The 20,186-nt window shown below is 57.8% G+C and overlaps 1 protein-coding gene across 1 annotated transcript in view; it reads left to right on the forward strand.

Annotated features, from left to right (window-relative positions):
- Positions 1-565: 565 nt before the first annotated feature.
- The window catches only part of TCF20 (transcription factor 20), a 186,644-nt gene continuing 167,023 nt past the window's right edge, over positions 566-20,186 (forward strand). The window contains exon 1 of the mRNA XM_007975962.3: positions 566-665. The gene's annotated coding sequence lies outside the window, so the exon portion shown is untranslated. The remainder of the gene's footprint in view (positions 666-20,186) is intronic.

Raw genomic sequence — 20,186 nt, forward strand, 5'->3', positions numbered from 1 at the left:
TGGTGGGGGCTTTCTGAAGACGTGGGGTGGGGAGAGCCGGTGGAGTGGGGGCTGGCCTCACCCCCAGCAGCTGCGCCGTGCGTGGGGGGCTGGGCGCGGGTGGGCGGGGGCTGGAGGCAGGGCCCCCCCTACCCCAGCCCGGCGCGCCGCGGCCGCCCGCCGCCTCCATCCGGGCCTCTCCCCACCTCCCGCCCGCCCGCCCCCGCCCGCGCCCCTCCCCCGCCGGCGCGCACGGCTCCCGCCGCCCCTCCTCCGCCCGCCCGCCCTCCGCCCGCTCTCCCCGGCTCCCTCCCGGTCTCTCTTAAGTGCCATCGAGGGGCGCCGGGAATTGCAGCCAGTAAATCGCGTCCCACCACTCAGCAGCGGGGCCACCGCAGCGGCGCCGCCCGCGCCCGCCGGGAGCCCGCGCCGCCCGGGCGCCTCTCCAGGGCCCGCGAGGCCCGCCCCCCACCCGGCGCGGCGCTGCGCAGGGCCTGCCCCCGGGCCGGCCGGGGCGCGCGGGGCCCGCGCTGGAGGCGAGGACGCGGCGGCCGCGGGGCGCACGGCCCGGAGCGCGCGGCCCGCGCCCCCGCGCGCCCTGCCCGCGCCCGCGCCCCGCGCTCCGGAGCCCGGCCCCGCTGCCCGGGCTCTCCTGCGGGACAGATGCCGGCCCTCCGGCCGCCAGGGTAAGGGGACAGCGCGGGCGCGGCGGGAGGCGGGGGGTGGGCGCCAGCCCCAGGGGCCCGATGCCCGCCCAGCATCCGCGTCTGGCACGTGGGGGCGTCTCAAGTTCCCTCTGGAGGCCAGACAGGTGGCGAGGACGCGGGGGTGTGATGCTCAAAGGCTGGCACTTACTGCGCGCCTACTGTGCGCCAGCCGTGACCGTTCCTCTGAAGTAGGGGGTGTTTGTCCCCATTGTACAGATGAGAAAACGGAGGCTAAGAGTGGGCAAATGGCTCGCTCAAGGTCCCCAGCTAGCAAGTGGCCAGCCAGGATTTGCCCCTGGGGCTGCTTGACTCTACAGTGGGAGCTCACCCCTCCAGGACACTCACAGCGACAGAGTGAGCCTATGAATATTTCATTGTAGAAAAAAAGAAAAAAAAATCATCCATTGTCCCACCACCATAATGCAGCCACTGTAAGCGCTTGCGTTTTTTATTTCAGCCTTGTTCTTTTTCCTCCTTTCCTTAAGAGCATGTGCTTTGGGGTCAGTTGGACTTTGGCTCCCTCCTGACTGGTGCCTAGAAGCTAAGAGATTTTAAACAAGTCCCTTAGCTCCCTGGCCTTGGGTCTCCAGCCTAGGGAAAAGGAGACACCCCCACGGTGCCCGAGGGGATTAGATGAGACCTGGTGGGTAGCCCTGAAGGAGGGGGAGGAAAAGGGGAGGGTCCAGGGTCCAGGGGAAGGGTCATCCATTCAGCTGGGATTCTAGGAGCATCAATTTAATGCGGAAGTAGGGTCGGGCTCTGGAACTGGGTGAGATGGAGGCAGCCTGGCCCACATGCTTCCAACCCGAGGGCTCTGTCCAGCATGGTGGGGCTGCCTAGCCACACACCCGACCCTTGGCAGGCCCTTGCCTGCTCCCCCAGTGTCTGGCAAGGGGACAGCCCCCTGGCTTCACCTCTGCCCAGTGAGATGAACTACCTCCGGGAGGTAGTCTGGTGCTGCTCAGAATTTTGAACCCGGACCAACATTTGGGTCCTGGCCTCTCCTAGCCCTGGGCTTTGGGGCCTGCTAAGACCTTCCCAGGCTCACAAGCTTAGCATCAGGCCCCAGTCTTTATCCTACCCTAGGACTGTGACGTCACTTGCACCCTGCACCCGGTACCCACACCGGAGACTCCAGGCCTGTGGCCTTCCTACCTGCCTGTCCATCCAGTCAGCCCTCCCGTCGTTTCTCCCCCAATTCCCCCTCTGCCCTGGACGCACCGGCCCCTCCTCCCCACCCATGACTGTCCATTGGGACGCCATTGCCAAAGCTGTCATTTTAAATGCAGCTCTGAGCTTCCAAACTCTTCAGCTGTCCACAAACCTAAACTAGGCCAACCTCCTGAGCCACTTTTCGAGGCTGGACCTCTCCTCTGAGTGGTCTCCCCTGCTCACCTCTCTGGCCTCACCCCAGGGAAGTGGATGTCCTCTGATCTTAGACCCCCTAAGCACTGGGTCTTCTCTGCCTGAGATGGTCTCTTTCCCACACATCCCCTCCCCCAAGTCTTCCAGCCTCCTGAACTGCTCATCCTCAAGGCCCAGGTACATCCCTTCCTCCCTGTGGTCCTCCCAGACTCCCACCTCCTTCTCAGGCAGGTGAAGTGAAGGCCTTTTCCCATGGGTGCCCCCAGCTCTTGGCAAATCCTTCCATTATTGCTCTCGATGTGGTAGGATGCTTCCATCTTGCCCTCCCCACCCCCCCGACCCAGACTGGGAGAGCTGGGGCCCAGGTTGGTGTGTCCCCAGGGTCCAGCACAGGCCCAGGCCCTGTGTGGCCAGCTCACAGGTCTTTGAGGAATGAACACTGGGGAGGCTGGCAGAAGCGGAAGGGTCCGTTACAGGGCTCTGTGAATCCCCTTGAGGCTGAAAGGAGATGTCAGAAGCCTCCTGCTTCCTTGGGGGTCTTCTGCCTGTGAGCAGGATGCTCTTGATTGAGGAGCCGAGGACTGACCCTCTGCCTTTGAGTTCAGGGGCCCAGGTCCTTACCCACCTGGATTCGCTGGGATGGTAACGGTGGGTGCTCAGGCAGAGGGGCCCTCCCTGTCCTGTCTCAGGGGTCTCCAGCCTCCCTTGCCCCATCTAGCCCACCCCCGATGTCCTCCTGGGGAACAGGAGAGTTATGTCAGGGCCTCTGGCCGAGTGCCAGGACTCCCTATGGAACTATAAATTGACCTGTCGGGAGAGGGAAGAGATTAATGTCGGCCATCTTCATTAGCGTGTCCCCCGGGGTGACGGCGGCTGCCCTAAGCTGGCTGATTGGAGAGGGTGTGAGTGAGTGTGGGGGACTAGGGGGTTTGGATCCCCCCCAGAAAGGCAAGGAGCAGAGGCCAGGGCCTGCCAGAGAGCCACGGCCTCCTCTCCCGCTGCTAGCAGGGCCGTCCCTCCGGCCTCTGCTCCTGGCAGCCGGCGCGCGCTTTGATGGAGGACCTGTGTGCTAATTGGGAGCAGAGCTGCGCGCCCCGCAGCTCCACGGGGCTCCCAGGCTGACACCGCCAGCTTCGCGGCATCTGCAGGGCCTTCATTAGAGGCTTTCTCCCTGACCAGAAAGGAGCCGGCTGCGGGCTGGTTGGGGGGGCCTTCCCTCCTCTCCTTTCCCCTCCCCCTCCCCCTTCCCTTCTTTATTGCGTTGATGGGGAAGGAGGCAGCTTTGGTGTGTGGAAGAGATGATGAGGGATGGAGGCAGCCATTTGAGTTTGAGACCTTGCTGTGCGTCCTGATGACTCTGTGACCTTGGGTTAGGCCCTCGACCGCTCTGCACCTGAATGTCCTTGTCCCAGGAATGGGCATGTTTGTGCCCTCAGGGTGGGGTGGAGTGGGGTGGGCCAGGTGAGTGCTTGTGTACTTGTCTTTGGAAATGAAGGCTGGGCAGAGCCTGAGGCTAAGGCACAAACTGAGTCCATCTGCCTGGGGTTGAATCCTGGTGCTGCCACCTCCCAGGAGGCCCTGGGCCCTCTGAGCCTCAGTTTTCTTGTCTGGTGATGGCTGAGGGCCAGGGCTGGTCTCATGCAGTGGAGGTCCCTTTCAGTGGACAGAAACAATGATCGTGCTGGGTGCAGGCCACCACGGGAAGGGACTGCAGTAGCAGGTTGGGTGGCATTGGTTTGTTCCATCATTTATTCACTCATTCATTCATCTAGAACAGCCTCTTGCACAGGGGTCTTGTACCCACAGAGGCGGTTCAAATGTGGCCTTCACCTCTGACAGTCCCTCTGGGGAAACAGACCTGGGAACAGATGGGGACAGGCCTGCATGAGCTGCTGGGTCCCTGGAAAGGCATCTCCCTGGGTCTAGGAATGTCCGGACAGTTCTAAGGTGGCCAGTGAGGCAGAACAGGTAAGGAAAGGTGCATCCCTTCCTTGTAGACCTTGTTTGTACCAGGTCTCGATATGGCAGGGGCCCAGCTAGTCACTGGGGTTCTGGCCTACTCCTCCCACCCCCTGACCCAGCTGTTGACCAGGTCAGGAGCAGATGGAGCTTTGCTGAGTATACAGGGACTGAGGCCTCCTTCCCAGGCCCATTCTTGTCTCATACCCTAAAGTTCTTTCATGCATCCTGGGATGGTGGGAGGGAGATGGGCCCCACTGGATACCTGAGGTTCTGGACTGAGTCTATGCGTCAGGCTGGCTCTGTGAGCACCCGGCTGGCCAAGTGCCTGCCCCAGGCTTGGGATGGGCAGCAGTTGGAGCAGGGCCACCCCCTGGGATGGTTGAATCTCACTGTGGCTGTGCCACTCACTAGCTGAGGGTCACTCTCTAAGACATATGGTTCTGTTTCTGCAAGCCTCAGTTTCCTCCTTTGGACAATGGGAATCCCTCAGTAATTGCCCAGCACATGCTGACGCAGAGTGGGTGCAGAGTGAGCGCCGTTTTTGTGGCCATTTCTGGCTCCACCAGCTGCCCCAACTCCTGACTTGGCCTTCCCTGCAGTTTGCTGCCCAGAGAATGCTGGTTCAATGGCTCTGGGCTTCTCTATGGCCCCAGATCTCTCCTTCAACAAGCCAGGGGGTACCAGGTACCCACTGTGCCCTGCAGAATGTTTGAAGAAAAAGTGCGTAGTTTTGGATTCTTAAAACCCATCCCTGAGTCCTGGCTCTAGATCTGTCCGGCTGCGTGGCCTTGGATACATCACTTAGTCTCTGTGTGCCTCTGTTTTCTCACCTGGAGCTGCAGTAAGGTGTAAACTGGAAACCACAGTGTAGATTGCAGTGACCAGTAAGTGCCCACCTTGTGTGAGGACGAGCACTGGGCCAGGAGTGTGAGCCTTGGGTGCAGCGACCGTCCCTGTGGCCTCGCTGTGTGACTTTGGTCCGGCCTCTTTGGGGGCACCTGTTAAGGGGGCCTGTGGCATCTGCCTGCCTCACAGAGCTTTTCTGAGACTGGAAAGACTCGGGGGCGGGGAGGAGAGGGACTGCTCATGAGAAGGCTTTAAAGGTCTGGATGCCTTCTGGAACAACCCTGTCTCCCTGGATGTAGATGACCTCCTATCTGAAAAATGGGACCAGACACCCTGCTCACCCTCATCCTTAGATCTCTGTGATTATGGCTTTAATCAGAATTTTAGCCTTTATATTTATAATGCATCTGAAGGAACTCCAGCCCTATTTAATACGAGATGTGTTGAAATATACTGTCATCGGGACTTTGATATATTAAGATTGCCCTTTGAAAGTCACATGTTGAGAGGCAGATGATGAAGAGGTGCCTATTGTTGCCGCCTCGTGCCGTGCCCAGCCCGTCCCGCCTGGCAGCCTCCGTCGCAGGAGCTGGCAACATGGCTGTCTGCCTCTGCCTTTCCCTAGCAGGCAGGAATCACTAACGCGTTAGCAGTTTCATTAAGACTCTCGCCAGCCTCCCCGCCTCCCTCCCGGGCCTCCTCGGTAATTATTTTCCCAGTCTTTCCACTTGCAGCCCCTGAGCGAGCTCTTCGGGATTGGCCGAGTGGCTCCCGCAGGCCCGGCTGCCGGGAGGGACGGGGCTCTGCTGAGGGCCCCCTGGGTACCCCCCTCCCAACTCTCCACGCTGCCATTTAAGCTTTGTGTCCCCCTGAGGCCTCCGTGAAAATGCAGATCTGCTGCCTGCCAGGGGTGATGGTTAACCCGTTATTACACACCCAGCACGTGTAGTTTCCTCTGTGCAGCCGACCTCCATTCAGACGAAAAGTTTCTCAGGCCCTCTTCTGGGGCTGTCACGGAGCAGGCACTGGGGACCCAGCTTTGAGGGGATTTCTCGTGCTGCAGAACCGTGAACATCCAGGGGGGTGGGGAGTCTCAGGGGACATGTGGAGACTGAGGCAGGAGTTGTTTACAGAGTAGGACCTGGGCCCAGAGAGTTTTCTTCCTGGGACCCATGCCCCCACTTCCCAGGGTGGGGCCCAATACCCCCTCCCTGTGGCCACATTGACTGGTGGAGAAATGGACATGTGGCCCATCTGAGCCAGTCAAAGGCTTCCCTGGAACTGTGACTCAGGGTTGAGTATGCAGGGCCTGAGACCCCCTCCCAGGCCCATTCTGGCTTTGGACTCAGCTGTGATTGTTGAAACTGAAGGGTGTGAATGTGAGGCCACCAGCCACTCTCCTCCACAGCTGCATTTAGGATGGAGGATTGCGGAGAAGGTCGTCACGTGGAAGGAGGCAGAGCCCAGATGTGGATGGATCGATGACTTAATTTGGGCCTCTAGATCCAGAATGCCTGAAACTACCCCTGGAATTTTTAGTTACATAAACCAACATGTTCTCTTTTTTGCTCAAGCTATTTTGAGTTGTGTTTCTTTCTCTTGCAACCAGTAATGTCCTGACTGATGCAGGAGAAGGATCAGGCAGGATTTTACAAAAGAGGAGACATTTTGAGTTGGGTCTTGCAGGATGAATAAGAGCTCATCCAGCTGAGAAGAGGGGGAAGAGCACTCAGGCAGAGGGAATAGCAGGTTTCAAAGGCTTGGAGGCACGAAAGCACAGGATGAGGGGGACACCAAGCACTGGCAGTGGCACCAGGACTTGTAAGCAGAAGTGACAGGCAGGGAGGTGGGGGATGGAAGCTGATGTCAGGCTGTGAATGCCAGGGTGAGGAGGGATGGGAGCTGAAGGTACTGAAGACTGGGGGAGGGACAGGCAGGAGGAGGAGGTATGGGTTTGGACAGGTCAGAGGAGGTGCCAGGGAGAGGATAAAGGGAAGAGGAGTGGCAGGGAGGGCATGGTGGCAGCGTGGGTTTGGAAATCAGTGAGAGGAGGCACCCCAGTGTCAGGACTAGAGAAGTAGCCAGGGCTAGACCACAGGGGCCTTGGACATGAGGCAGCAGCATCTGGAGGGCCCAGGAGCCCCTGATGTGGTCAGATCTGACTGCGCCATGGTGACTGGGAGTCCACGCACTCATTCAGTGCACAGATGTGTGGAATGCTCTGTGCCAGGCCCGAGGACACAGCAGTGACTCTTCATGCACAGCCACTGTGTTGTGCAACTCCCAGGCTGATGGGGAGACAGACAGTGAGCGAGGAAGAAGATGCATGGCAATGGGAAGCAGTTCTGTGCTGTGTGGTGGTGATCAGGGTGGGGTGCACTTGTGGGTACCGCTGGCCAGGCCAGGGTGCTCTGGAGAGGTCTCTTCAAGAGGAAATATTTGAGTTGAGGCCTGAAGAGCAAGGAGTGCCAGCCGTGAGGGAGGTGAGGGGGAAGAGCACCCTAGTCGGGCCCGTGCAAAGGCCCTGTGGCAGGTCTGAGTTTGTCTGGGTGTGGGACAGAAAGGAGGCCATTGTCACTGGACTATGGTGGATAGGTGTGTGTGTGGAGGGGGGTTTAGGGACCAGACTGTGCCATATGGGCCAGTAGGGCCCAGGAGGGGCCAGGGATTTTATTCTAAAGGTGGCAGGCACCCTTTAGAGGGTCTCAGTAGCAGGTCTGGAGGCAGAGATGGATGAAGGAGGGAGATGGCAGTGGGGCTGGAACTGGGAGAGTCTATGTGGCATGGGGCGGTGGGGGAGGGAAGAGCCTGGATAGGATGCCTGGGATGCATGGAGGAGAAGGGATGCCTGAAGCAGGCTTGAGCAGGGAGCACTCTGGCTGGAGTGCTCCGGGGACATCCAGAACTGAGGTCATCCAAAGGGAGAGGGAGTGGGAGCCGAGGCCCAGCCTGAGGCCTGGAGAGAGAGAGAGAGAGACTGTCTGGGGTGGGTTTTCCCACCTGGCTACCCGAGCCATGCCAGGTCAGTCCAGCCTGGGTGTGAGAGCTGTTTGCTGCCCTGGACACACCCAGTTCTTGCCACCACCACCCCTCCCCCACAGATCCCGGCTGGAGCGCATAAGTGATGTCGCCTGCCGCCTGCAGCCGTGCCATCCTCTGCAGTGAGGAGTTCACCCAAGCTGCTCTGTGTTTTGGCGCCAGCTGGTTTGCTCGACTGGAGGAGGCCACGCTAATGGGGCCAAGGTCACAGGTTGCAGCCTGCACGGTGGCAGGTTAGCTCCCAGACCTGTGGGTGGGTGCCAGGACTGTGTTCCTGGTGTCCGTGGGCAGAGGAGGAGTGATGACTGGCCCCCGAATTTGGTTGCCTACCACAGGTGGCCTCAGGGGTAAAGTTGGGCTAGGGGCCAGGCTGGTTGCTGATTTGGGCAGGGCAGGGGGGGTGATCTGAGTGCTGGGGCACCCCTTCCCCAGAGCTGGCACCCTGGAGGGCTCCCTGTCACCTCCTTGCCACCCTGCTGGCCTCCTTGTCTCGTGTCCTGTGCTTCTGCTGCACTCAGAAGCTGCACTTAGAGGTCCCCAAAGCCCAGTTCTTTCTTGCCCTCAGGCCTCTGCCCCTGCTATGCCTTCTGCCTGGGACACTTCTGCTTTCTGCCCCCCTGCTGTCTGCTCAGAGTCAGGGGTAACAGATGCCCCCACTGTGTTCTCACATTCTCTCTGCCAGTCAGTATTCATTCAGCAAGTGCAGTCACTTAGTAAGTATATTGCAACCCTGCTATGTACCAGATGTGGTACTAATTGGGGGTGGGATGGGGAGAGGTACATTTGTGAATAAAACAGACCAGGTCCTGACCCTCGAGGAGCTCACAGTGGAGTAGGAGTGACAGACAGCAGTCAGGTGAAAACGTGGCTGGTGCTGGCCTGTGGGCAGAGCTGTGTGGAAAAGCTGAGTGGTGCCAGAGAGAGAGTGGGAGGTGCAGGGGGTGCTGATAGAGGCAGGGTGGCCAGGGAGCCTTTATCAGAGGGAGAAGGTGCCAGCCATGGGAGGTATGCGGGGAGAGCATCCCAAGTGGGACTCTTTGCTTTCTTGTCTGTTTCCCCACCCCTTATACCTAGTGGGGACCAGCACAAAACTGGGATGTTTGTTGGGGCTGAGCTGATGTGGGCAGGGCCCCAGGAGCAGGAATGGTCTCAGATGTCCCCATGGAGCCCAGGTCCCAGGAGTGTAGGCAGAACCAAAGTCAGGCTGGGCTCCGGGCCCAGGGGGTGTACAGCTCTGGGTACTGGAGGCAGCCAGGGCCTGAGACACGGGATGGGATGTGGGGTCTTGGGTCCTGGTTCATCTTGAGGCCCTGCTAAATCCATCCATTGCTGAGGTCCAGAGCAAGGGTCCATTCCGACAACTCACACAAAGGACTAAAAGTCCCATGGGACGGACAGACAGGACTGAGGAGCCCGTGTGCCTGGTGTCAGATCCTCCCCCACTTCGACTAGGCTGTGAGACCACACCCAGGCAAGGCCCTGAATTTGAGCCTCAGCATCCTCATCTGTAAAATGGGGATGACAGTTCCACCCTTGTGAGGCTGCTTAGAGAATTAGATGCGATCATCTCAGTGCAGCGCCTGGCTCAGGACAGGCGCCAGTGTGTCTGCGACACTGTTGTTCTTGGCATTTGCCGAGTGTGTAAGGGCTGGAGCGCTTGTTGACTCGGAACTGTCTCCCTGCAGCCTGTCTCCTGCTCTGCCTCCAGCTCCTAGAATAGTGGCTGCAGCACACAGTGGCTGTTTGTTGACTGACTGAGTGAACTGGCTGCTTGAGTGAGCAGCCCCCAGGTGATGGGGAGGACAGGGCACAAGGGACTGAGCTGTGCCCAGTGGGCTGAGCGTGGGCATCCAGCCATCTAGCTGCTTCTTGACTCCTCACTGGGGTGCCCTGGGACACCAAACCTCCTAGAGCCTCAGTGTACTCCTCTGTAAGATGGAGCCGATGATGATTCTGACCCCAGGCCCTGTCCCCGGGTTGTTGGCAGACTCATGAGAAAATGATATTAAAGGGCCATGAGGACAGCTGAGCCTACAAATTGTTGGTGAGGTGGCCACCAGTCTGGTTTCCCAAGGCCACCCAAGGTCCAGGGGAGGAGGGTGAGATGTTCAGGCTCTGGACAGGAAACCAGGCCTCTCCCTGCCTCCAGCTGCCCGTGGTGTGAGGGGCACCTGGCTGTGCAGCCCCTCTGACACCAAGGGTACCATTATGTTGAGTCAGCTTTGTCTGGTGGCTCATCTGGGACATTGTGAGCCTGTTCCCACAGGAGTCTGCTAAACTCCAGTCCCAGGCAGGGGCCACCCCTTGGCCTGGGTTCCCACTGCACTTGTGCCTATGGTCCTGTATCCCAGTGGGCCCTTAGAGGAGCCACCGTGGTGAGTTGGTACTCCTCCTAGAGAGAAGCCTTGGGCCAGGCCTGGCACATAGTGGGTGAGCAGGTTGGGCACCTGGAAGTGGCTTAGTACCTTCTGCATGGAGCAGTAGGCATACTGTGTGTTCCGGTCTCTGAATTGCTCTTCACTTTGTGGTGAGGGGCAGGCTGGCTCACAGGGGCCTGAGATGAGGGTTTTTATGCCTTTACTCCTTTGCCTTTGAGGCAGATGGAGACCACTGGTTCCTTACAGAAACTGAGGCCCAAAGAGGGCCAAGGTGTGGTGGAAGCCAGATGTTTTTCTGCTTCTGTGTGACTTACGTTCATGGTGCAGTGGCTGTCAGCCAGGCTGTGTGCACCATCCTCTAAAGCCTCTGCACAGCGAGGCAGCTCCTGCCACTGTCTGCACACAGCCCAGGTGCACCATCCTCTAAAGCTTCTGCACAGCAAGACAGTTCCTGCCACTGCACACAGCCTGGGTGCACCATCCTCTAAAGCCTCTACACAGCGAGGCATCTCCTGCCACTGTCTGCACACAGCCCAGGTGCACCATCCTCTAAAGCTTCTGCACAGCAAGACAGTTCCTGCCACTGCACACAGCCTGGGTGCACCGTCCTCTAAAGCCTCTACACAGCGAGGCATCTCCTGCCACTGTCTGCACACAGCGCACCATCCTCTAAAGCTTCTGCACAGCAAGGCAGCTCCTGCCACTGCACACAGACTGGGTGCACCATCTTCTAAAGCCTCTGCACAGGGGGGCAGCTCCTGCCACTGTCTGCACACAGCCTGGGCACACACTGGTCTCTAAAGCCTCTGCACAGGGGGGCAGCTCCTGCCACTGTCTGCACACAGCCTGGGCACACACTGGTCTCTAAAGCCTCTGCACAGCAAGGCCGCTCCTGCCTGTCTACACACAGCCCAGGTGCACCGTCCTCTAAAGCTTCTGCACGGCGAGACAGTTCCTGCCACTGCACGCAGACTGGGTGCACTGTCCTCTAAAGCCTCTGCTCAGTGGGGCAGCTCCTGCCACTGCATTTTGCTAATGCAGAAACAGAGATTAAGAGAGGCAGAGTGATGCCGCCAGGCTTTTGTTTTTACTTTTTCCTGAAGGTATAACTTCATACAGAAAAGTGTACACTTCTTAAGTGTACAGCTATAGGTAGCTGTGTAGCCTCCATCCAGATCCAGACCTAGAATACCCCCAGCACCCCTGGAGGCTGCCCCGTGCTCCTCCCCGTCAGTCCCCGCCTGCTGCCAGCAGCTGCCCCCACTTCTGGCGTCTGACAGTAGAGGCTGGCCTTGTCCGTCTCTGCACTTCATGTAAACACAGTAGCACAGCATGGCCCCTTTCCTGTTACATCGTGTTTGTCTATGCTATTGCTGTATCAGAAATTAGCTGTGCCAGGCACAGTGGCTCATGCCTGTAATCCCAGCACTTTGGGAGACTGAGGCAGGTGGATCACTTGTCAGGAGTTTGAGACCAGCCTGGCCAATATGGTGAAACCCCATCTCTACTAAAATTGCAAAAATTAGCAGGGAGGCTGAGGCAGGAGAATTGCTTGAGCCTGGGAGGTGGAGGTTGCAGTGAGCCGAGATTGCGCCAGTGCACTCCAGCCTGGGCAACGGAGCGAGACTCTGCCTCAAAAAAGAAAGGGCCGGGCGTGGTGTTTCACGCCTGTAATCCCAGCACTTTAGGGGGCTGAGGCTGGTCAGGGGTGGATCATGAGGTCAGGAGATCGAGACCATCCTGGCTAACACGGTGAAACCCCGCCTCTACTAAAAATACAAAAAACTAGCCGGGCGAGGTGGCGGGCGCCTGTAGTCCCAGCTACTCCGGAGGCTGAGGCAGGAGAATGGCGTAAATCCGGGAGGCGGAGCTTGCAGTGAGCTGAGATCCGGCCACTGCAGTCCAGCCCGGGCTACAGAGCAAGACTCCGTCTCAAAAAAAAAAAAAAAAAAAAAAAAGAATGGTGTCAACCTGGGAGGCAGAGCTTGCAGTGAGCCAAGATCGCACCACTGCACTCCAGCCTGGGCGACAGAGCAAAACTCTGTCTCAAAAAAAAACAAAAACAAAAAGAAAGAAAGAAAGAAATTGGCTGAACTGGGATTTGAAGTCTCCCACTCACTCTCCCCATAGGACCCAGAGTGCTGCCCCTGCTTACATTCCTGTCACCCTTGGAATGAGACCCAGATCCTCCCCCTGGCCACTCCTGCTCCAGCTCCTGCACCGGTCACTACCCTCCAGCCACATAGAAGGACCTTTGTTCTCAAAAGCCCTGAGCTCCTTCCTACCTCAGGGCCTTTGCACTTGCTGTTCAGACCTCCCAAGCTTCTCCTTGCCTGGCTAATACCCTCAGGGCCCAGCTGGAGTATCACCTCCTCTGCCAGGCAGGGCCTTCCTGGTGCTTGTTATCAGGCTAATTCACGCTTTTCCACAGTGCCCGTGTCATTTGTGATAGTATCTGTTACGCATCTGCTCGCTTTAGACAGTAAACTCCAGGAGGCAGGGATGGTGTCTGCTGAGCTCACGACTGGTCCCTGGTGCCTTTCGCGGGTTCATTCATTCTTCTTCCTGTCATCTGTTCCTTCAGCAAGTCCTGAGCACCTGGCATGTGATAGCATCTTGCTAGTATTTGTTGAGTGGATGAGTGGATGAATGAATGTCCATCTGTCTGTAAAGCCTATACTCTTTCTACTACATTCCATCATCTCGGACACCCCTCTCTTGGCCCTAGTTTCCCCAGTTGTCAAATGAAGGAACCAGACCTTCCCTTCCTGGCTAAGTTTAGATTCTGAGGATGTGAGGCAAGTGGGCTGACTTACAGCCAGCTGTGCGGGGCAGTGACCATAGGCTACAAGGCAGGTTCTGCACCGCCCCCAGTGCCTGGTGGAGTACTTTCCACACCTGCACCACTAGCGCCCCCAGGCTGCTGTTGGGGTGCAGGGCTCAAGGCCTAGACATGTCAAGGGGCTTGCTGAGGCCACACATCTGACCACAACCTCAGGGCTCCAAGCTCAGCCTGCTGGGCCTCAAGGGCAGGAAGAGGGTCTCCTCCCCTCAAGGGTCTGGGAGGCACTGGGAACAGGGGTGGTGACGGGGGTCCCTGGTGGACCTGGGTTCCTGCCTGACTTAACCCCACATGGCTGTGTGGCTTTGGTAAGTCACTTTCTCTCGTGGGCTGTAGAAATGGGAATTGCCCCTCCCTGACAGGGCCTCTGAGGCTGACGAGATCTCAGGGAGCACAGGGTAGGTCTCTGGGAGGCCAGCTGTCTCCAGGGCATGCGGCGGAGGGAGCTGTGCAGCACAGTAGCTCCGGGCTTAGCGGCTTGTCAGCCAGGCGGGCGGGTGTCCTGGGGCCGGGTTTGATTAGTTCAGGTTGACAGTCGCGCTCCGCGGCGCTGCCGGGAGGGGAGCCCGTGATTACCCTAATGAAGCTTGAACGCAGTTTGTCATCCAAACAGCTGGTTCGTAGCTGTGCTGCTGCCAGCTGCCCGACTCAGCAGTGCAACCGCATGCCCAGGACCGCCCCAGCCCCGAGCAGCCCTGCCACCTGCTCGATGGATGACCAGGGCAGGGGGTGGCGGCCCTGGGTGGGCTGTGGGGCAGCCCCAGGGGAATGAGATGGGCCACCCAGGGGTGGGGGACTTGGCAGAGCCTTAGACCAGTGAAGCAGGACAACTTCTCAGGACATTCACAGGCAGCCGCTTATCTAGGCCTCAGTTTCCCCATCTATAAAGTAGTATTGGTGACCTTGCAGCTTCAAGTTTCTGAATTCAGGCTGAACTGTTGCCTCCTCTGGGAACACTTCCCGGACTCTGGGCTGGATCAGGAGCCTACAGGGGTGCCCACAGCCCTCAAGGCAGGCCCTGCCACCCTGATGGCCCTGTGTTGTCACTGAAGGTTGAGAGTTGCCATGTCTCGCTCATCTACTCATTTATTTATTCATTTAATAAATAGTAAGAACACATAGCAGTGAGCAAGACAGTCCCTGTTCGGCATTCATGGAGTTTTCAGTCTGGTTTGGGGGAGACTCATGGGGCCGTGACCTCATCTAGGGGCTAGGGAAGGCTTCCTGGAGGACATAGCATCTGAGCTCAGAACAACCAGCAGGGGAGAGACACAGAGAAGAGTGTTGCAGGCAGGAGGAACAGCGTGTACAAAGGCCCTGAGGTGGGAGGGAGGGAGCAAGGTGTTTGGAGGGATGTTGGGCACCCAGGGACACTCTGCAAACGTCAGTGCCTCAGGGACTTATTCCTGCCCTGTGCTCAGCAAGTTCACTGTGATGCCCTCTCATTGACCCTTTCTGATGGCCCTGGAAGGAAGGATCACTGTTTCATGCTGCAGATGAGGAAACTGAGACCCACAGCTTAGAAGGCAGTGCCCTCCAGTCCTCTGCAGCCTCCAGCCTGCCTGGCAGCCCCCTGAGAGGCCCTGGCCAGGGTCTGTCTGCTCAGCCTGGAGTGGAATCTGCAGGGGCGCTCAGATGGGGTGGGAGTTTGCCTGGGTTCCCGTTGAGGCCCTAAGCTCTTGCCTGGTGGAGGAGGCCAACAGGAGGGGCCCACAGGCAGCCCAGGGCCTCTGCTAGATGGCGGGGCAGGTTTCCTATTACTCTGGGCCAGGACCTACCTGTATTTGAACTTGGTGGCCCCTGGTGAGTTCATACTCCCTCCACCTCCCACTAAGCCCACAGCCAGTTCGGGGCCACACTTTCCCACTTGGCTTTGCTTGGGAATGGGGCGGGCGGGCAGGGGGAGGAAGGGGACTCAAGCGGGGAGCGGCAACGGAGTGGGCAGTGGCCTGCAGCCCCAAGAGCCTCTGGCCTCCCCCATGGCCAGCCCTGGGCTGCTTCCCGGTTTCTCTGCCACTGTCTATGGCTGGGCCACCCTCTCAGCCCTCCTGCATCCCGGCAGTGGCCTCTTGGGTGGCAATCCAGCATGTGTATACTATGGTCATCCCAACCCCACCTTCCATCCTGTCTCCTTGCTTTCTCCACCCCACACCATCCATGGCTCCCTGTTACCACTGCACAAAGCCCACGTTCTGACTCGGCATTCATGGCCTCCCAGCCTCGAGCCCCGCTTCTCTCTTCCTTGAGCCTGCTCGCCCCTCTCACTTTGCTCCTGAATATCCATGGTCTCTTCCTCCTGCAGAGGTGAGTGTGAGGCCCTGAGTCCTACACGGCCATCTGTCCTGAGGCCATTCTCCTGGCAGGTGCGTTCAGGCTGGGCGCCAGACTCGCCAGGTGCTCACCCCTATAGCTGGGCAGACGGAAGCAGCCCTTGGCAGCCTGTGTGCTGGGGATGAGGATGGTTTCTGGCCTTGCTGCGGGAAAGGAGGAATTCCCTCCGCTCTGCTGCCTCCTTATCACTGCTTGGTGTGACTGCACTGCCGCCTGCCCGAGAGGTGCTGGTCCTGGAAGAGAATGGTTTATCAGATTCTCTCCGGGGCTCTTGGAGACCCCACCAGTCTCTGTCCTGGCTCAGAGAGGGAGTGGGGAAATGAAATGAACAAACGGGGCTGCAGAGTGAGCTGGGGGATGCTAGGAGACCTGTGTGGACAGAGCAGGCCCCAGCCGGCCTGGGCCTGGGGTCATGTGGTTCGGGCGTCTCAGGCTTCCCACACAGTGGACAGGGAGGCACAAGGCTGGAGAGAGCACCAGGATGCTTGAGGCTTGCCCTGTCCCAGCCTGTGACGTTCACCTGGGATGCCCTTCCCTGGCTAAGACCTGGGGTGAGGTCTTTCCCCTGGTCTGAGGCAGGCCTTAGCAAAGGGGTTTAATGAACGAGTGAACACTGACATTCCCGAAGGGGTGCTGAGCCCTGACTGTGTGCCAGCACCTGGATTAAGCATTTCACATGTGTGATCCCCTTGACTCTACCCACAACCCTGTGAGGTGGCGTGGTTCTCCCCATTTTATAGACCAGGAAACGGAGGCACAGAGAAGTTAAGTGACTTGCGCAGGGCATGGGGGAGTGGATGAGCTGGCATTTGATCCTGGGTGGTCTGAAGCTAGAGCCTGGACCTGCAACCAAGAGATGAAGGTGGGAAGGGGGTTGGACGGGGGACCAGGCCAGGTTCACGGGAGCTGTGCTTGAGCCCTGTGGGATTGGGGACTGCTGGAGTCTTAGAGCTGAGCTGCCTCCACACACGCCCTCAGTGGGCCTAGACCTCGGAGCCACGTGCCTAGACCCTGAGAGCACCCATCCCGTCCTGCCTTGGGGAAACTCACAAGACGCCCCACAGGGGCTACTCATTTGCTGAAAATATGTTCCGGAGAGCTGGGCCCTGCAGAGGCTGTGTCCAGTCTGGCTGGAGGGGACAAGTGGGCAGAATAGCTAGAGACATATGGTTCTCCTGCAGAGAGAGCAGCTCATGCCCCCTGCATGGCTGAGCCTGGGAGGGTGGGTGAAGAAGGTGCATTCGTTCAGTTGAGAGAAGACAAGGCCTGACCGGACAATAGTAATGGCAGATCAGATGCTCATGGAGGTGAAAGTAACATCACAGCTGACACAAGGGCTGTGAAGACTGAAGGAGGTCAGGGAGGCTTCCTGGAGGAGAAGGCCCAGAGCTATGATGGGACAGAGGTAGGAATTAAATGAGGAAGCAGGGAACAGTGTGCAAGGCTAAGAGAAAGCCTGTGCAAAGGCCCTGCTATAATTTGAGGCTGGGGAAGGCAACCTGTGTTTTTTGAGCAAGAGGATCTGAGGGCGGGGGTGCGGTACCTGATGAGCTGGGCCCTCTGGAAGCAGTCACATGAGATGTCAGACATGGACTTTTGGATTTTGTGAATCTGGAATGTCCTCAGAGCTCCAGACCTAGAAGTCTCAGGGTTCACAGCCCAGCTCCACCTCTTCCTCTGCTTTCAATCTCAGGTAAGGAGGGTGCCATCTCTGAGCCTCGGTTTTCTCATCTATAAAATGGGCTCACTGTCCCATCAAAGCCTGCACGTGAGGACTCATTGTGGGAATGTGTGTGAAGTGTCTATTCGAGGTGCCCTGGCCCGAAGGTTCCACGTGGGAAATGAGTGAGCCGTGTCTCCTGTCCCATTTCCTGGGGTTCCCACTCACCCTTCGGGCCCAGCTGCAGGTTGGTGGAGAGGCCTGTGCCCTGCATCTCTGGTTTCTATCTCATTGGCAGGTTGGGGGAGGGGGAGTTCATGGCCAAGGTCAGAGGTGCCTTCCCTCAGCAGGGTCTTCTGAGGGCCATGGCAGGTGCCCATCGCTCCGCCTTCTGTTCCTTCAGCACGAGGCCTCTCCCCACCTGGGGATATATTCAGGAAGAGTTGGATCTAGCAGCATTCTTAGTTCCTGTGCCAAGGGCATTGCCATGGCCCCTCTACATCCTTGCCAGCCTCCAGAGTCAGCCCTGGGGTAAACCCCGGCTTATCTCTGTGGGCACCCAGTGCCTCTGCCCCCTCCCCTCTAAGCTGGGATATAACCCCTCGCCTCATGGTTGCCGCAAGGGTTAGAGTCTCTTGGAGAAGTGCCTGGCACACAGTCATCATTGAATACGTGATCATTCTTCTCCCTTCTGATCTGTTGCCAGATCGTGTCACGCCGTGGAGAAAGGTCTGCCCTTTCCTCACCATAACAGGCATTCCCGAAATGCTTGGGAAAGGATTAAGTGGCCGAGTGGCTGCTGCAGAGCAGGGTGCTTGTGCCCAGCGCTCTGGCTCTGGACTCACCTGGCTCTGTGACATCAGGCAGGTGTGGCCCTCTCTGGGCTCTTCTGTTGAAGATGAGCAAGGTTGATGCTGCTCTGGTGGAACCCCCTAAGAGAGGGGACAGGACAGCTCTTTGCCAGTGTAAACGTTCTGTCCACACTACAGTTATGGTTTTATAGACGAGGAAACTGAGGCCCAGAGGGGTGATGTGCTGGCCTTGGGTGGCCTGGCTAACTGGCAGGGCTGAGTCTGCTACCTGGCTCCCTGAGGCTTTGAGTCCAGGGCTCTCGCTGGTGGCCCCCATCCTTACCCAGAACCTGGCATCCGTTAGCTGGGCACAAATGCCTGCCCTAGATTGAAGAGCAGGGAGTTGGAAGCACGTCACAGGCCAGATGTCCTGTGACAATAACCAGAGCAAGACAGATGCTGGTGCCCGGGAGAAGCCATGGCTTACTCACCTGAGAACAGCAATAATAGCAGTGCCTGTGCCTCTGAACCCCGCCAACCCTGTGAGCTAGGGCCCTGATCCCCACTTTCAGCATGAGAAGCCGAACCTCAGAGAGGCGTGCTGGCTCCAGGCAAGTCGGCTGCAGAATTGGGGCTCGGAAACATGGTGCCTTGCTCCTCACGGCCTCCACTTCCCAGCTCTGGCAGGTGACGGTTCCCTGTCCTTTGTAGCCTCAGGGTGCCATCTTTGGGTGCAGCCCAGCTTCTGGACTGTGAGCTCCTTGAGGGCCTCCCTTTGTCCTGCCTACCTGGGACGCCTGGCATGATACCCAGACCGAAGGGCTCACTACACAGACCTGGGCAGAATTGAATGAAGTCTCATGGTTTCCCCTCCCCTCGAGCTGGTGTGACTTGCCACCGTGTGCATGAGTACTGCTTGGGCTGGTGCCAGTCCTGCCTCTTGGGAGAGGAAATCAGGGTTTACTGGGCAGGAAAGGGTGGTCTTGCTGCAACAGTCACGTGGGCCTGGCCCCAGGGGCCCCATCTGTTGAGGTGAGGAGAGGCTGAGTGGAGGCCACTGGGCAGAGGCACTTTTCCTGGAGGTTTTGCCTCTCAGAGCCAGCCTGGGGGTGGCTGCTGCTGCCCTGGGCTTCCCAGGGAGGAACATTTCCTTGCCTGGCCCCATGCCAGAATATCCAGGGGCACACAGAGGTGGCAGCTCCAGCACCATAGAGTATCTGTTCCCAGTCGGGAGGAGGCCCAGAGGAGCAGAGCTCTGGTTAGCGGGGCGCTGGCCCAGCAGCCTGAGCACGGAGAGGCATCTGGAGTTGGGGCTGCCGGCAGAGAGCTCAGCATCCTCCCACCTGCCCATACATTCAGCGGTTTCCTGAGTCCGAGCAGGGCAGGAAGACAAAGAGGGAGCATCTGGGTCTGCATCCTCAGGCACCAGGCGAGGGCCAAGGGGAGAACCCAGTTTTGGGACGAGGCATCCGAGCCTGGCTTCTTCTGGCCTCTCCTCGTCCGCAGACCTGAGGCAGGCCGTATTCCCCACGTGCCTTGTTTTCCCTCTGGGCCTCTGGGTCCTCACCTGCAGGATGGAGATAATGAGACTCCCCAGGCTGCTGGGAGATCAGCTGAGACAGTGGCTGTAAAAGGACATTAGCAAACCACACCATTCAGAGCAAATCGTGGGGATTATTTTCTCAAATGGTGGAGATTATTTTTTCTCGAGTGGTGGGGATTATTTTCTCGGATGATGGAGATTATTTTCTCGGATGATGGAGATTATTTTCTCGAATGGTGGAGATTATTTTCTTGGATGATGGAGATTATTTTCTCGAGTGGTGGAGATTATTTTCTCTGATGGTGGAGATTATTTTCTTAAATGATGGAGATTATTTTTTCTTGGATGGTGGGGATTATTTTCTCGGATGGTGGAGATTATTTTCTCCAATGGCGGGGATCATTTTCTCGAATGGTGGGGATCATTGTCTCGAATGGTGGAGGTTATTTTCTCTAATGGTGGAGGTTATTTTCTCGGATGGTGGGGATTATTTTCTCGGATGGTGAAGATTATTTTCTCGGATGGTGGAGATTATTTTCTCCAATGGCGGGGATCATTTTCTCGAATGGTGGAGGTTATTTTCTCCGATGGTGGAGATTATTTTCTTAAATGATGGAGATTATTTTTTCTTGGATGGTGGGGATTATTTTCTTGAATGTGGAGGTTATTTCTGCTATCACTACTTCTGTTTGTCTCCCAGTTTCCATTTCTCTCAAGTCTTATCAGGCCTAGTGAAATTAATT

The sequence above is a fragment of the Chlorocebus sabaeus genome, chromosome 19 (genome assembly GCF_047675955.1).
Source record: "Chlorocebus sabaeus isolate Y175 chromosome 19, mChlSab1.0.hap1, whole genome shotgun sequence".
In the NCBI taxonomy this organism is placed as follows: domain Eukaryota; kingdom Metazoa; phylum Chordata; class Mammalia; order Primates; family Cercopithecidae; genus Chlorocebus; species Chlorocebus sabaeus.